The sequence below is a fragment of the Corylus avellana genome, chromosome ca2 (assembly GCF_901000735.1).
Source record: "Corylus avellana chromosome ca2, CavTom2PMs-1.0".
Taxonomy (NCBI): domain Eukaryota; kingdom Viridiplantae; phylum Streptophyta; class Magnoliopsida; order Fagales; family Betulaceae; genus Corylus; species Corylus avellana.
In genome coordinates this window covers 19,331,149-19,333,521 of record NC_081542.1, presented here as the reverse complement: position 1 = coordinate 19,333,521, position 2,373 = coordinate 19,331,149, and positions in this window count along the sequence as shown.

Sequence of the window (2,373 nt, the reverse complement as noted above, 5' to 3'; positions counted from 1 at the left end):
AGTTATAGTATAAGAGTATTTTTGTCTTTTCCACTTTTTGAGTGAACTAAATAATTAACTGGATATTATCCAATTTATTTGAACTTGTGAAGATCCTAATTCTATAGTATTAGGATGTTATAGTATTCATTAATGTTTAACTTAATGATTTAGGCTCTAAAAAGTAGTTCAATCGGTTTGAGACCACGTATCATGAAGCCGAGGTCACTAGTTTGAATCACTTCTACCTCCCCTTATGTGGATATGTCAAAAAATAAAAAATAAATTAATGATTTAAGATTTTCAAAGCCATACTACATAATATATTTAAGATGATGACTCATATCAAGATTCCCTATAATCTTTATTTATTTTTTATTTTTTGAAATTGAGATATTGCTTTCTCATTAAAATCATAGAAATTGACCCTATAATCTTTAGGGTATTGTACAAATTTCAAAGATTGTTGTCAAATTAAATGCTGACGATATATATATATATATATTCAAATTTCATTAATTGATGAATGATACATTACAAAGCAAAATCTCTTAGAAAATTATAGCAAAAGTTACGAGGTTACAAGTCATAGATACATACATAACAATTTGACATTCAAGACCTATGTATCTATGACATCAATATCCGTCAACCACAAACCTTCACTTGTAACAACCTATCTGTTCCAGTTAGACTCAACTCAATGGATAGGTAGCTCATATTTCTCGGCACTAGAAGTATAAAATCCAATGCCGAAACTTATCCTCCTTAACGCGAAAGTTAGGAAACTGTTCACATTCACAACCCAAAGGTCTGAACAATCCTTATTTAAACAAGTTACAAAGAAACTACTAAAAACAAATTAAAATAAAGAAAAAAACACAAACTAGCAGACAGCAGCATCGGTGGAGGCGAAACAACAACCACGCATGTGGAACACACACGAGACAGTGAAGCTCCCATGTCGGCGCGTGTAGGCTACGCACTGGCGCGTGGTAGTAGTGTTGTGACAAGGAGGGCGGCGGCAGGTGGCGGAGAGGCTGAAAAAGGTGGGGGAGAGGCGTGTCGTTGGCTTGACAAGCCCGAAAAGAACAGATCTAGCTTAGATCAAACCGGATCTAAAATTCCCAAGGCGACTATAACAAAGGAAAAGGAGACGACTAGAAGAGGCGACAAGTCGACAAGGTGGAAAGGGTGGCGTGGCTGCTACTAAAACCAGTAATATTGGGGATCAAAAACAGCAGACAAAACAGAAAAAAAACAAGTGCATAAAAGCAAAAGAGGGGAGGAGGGGGGAGGAGGCAGACCATCCCTCGTCCCTAAAGGAACTTACCAGCGAGAAAAAATTAGAGAGAAATTAGAGAGAGGTGAGAGGTTCTCTCTCTAGGGCTGGCTGTAAGTCTTTTAATATTTATTATATTACTATTTACTATGTTTAAAATAATTTATCGCATCATTATGACAAATGTGGTAAGTAATGAAGTGGTAAAATCTCAATCGTTTCGATTGTAAAACAATGGTTAAGATTTGAATAAATCTATACTTAGTAGAATTAATACCCTCAAAATTCCATGAAATATAAATTCATATCGACTTACATGTTTTTGTCACTTAGAAATTCGTGTGATAAACGTCATCCATCTTAAATGTAGTTCATTTAATTAATTATAATAAATTTATAGATCAACTAAAATCATCATTTTATTATTGTCATTATTAGTTGGTTAATTATAATAAGATCCTATTCCAACGTGCATGGTAATCCTATAACTTCGTAATTAATACAGTTTGTATTTAAGGTTGGAAAATATTGTCTATGTTTTTTTATATTCCATTAATGTACGTCATTATCATTAGGAAATCCTAAAAATTATGTAATTATTGCAATTTGTATATTAAAGTAATTAAATTCGACGATATATATATACCTTCTCGTCATTTAAGTCATTTCTGTATTGCTCTTATATGCATATAACAAATTTAGATTTGGCAAACCAATTTGTCGCTCATGGCTTCAAGGGTGGATATTATAGTTATCTTCCTCTGCTTTATCCTTGTCTGCAACAATTTGGTTGAAGCAAACTGGGGATTATCTACGAAGGAAGTGTTGGAATTCAAGAAGCAACTTATAAATATTAAAAAGTTTGCAATTAAAAGCATTCAAGTAAGATTTCTGCAATTTGAAGCCTTTTTTATTCATAGATTCTAAGTAATTTCTTTTTATTTTTTTTTTTATTATGCAAATATTATTGAACTTGTGATTGTTATGATGAAGTTGATCACGATAAAAATCAAATTCCCTGTCCTAGCAACTGATCTATAAAGGAGATGGAGAGTCGCACTTATGCTCAAACCATATTTAATTGTTACAATAGTATTTCTATCATCACCACA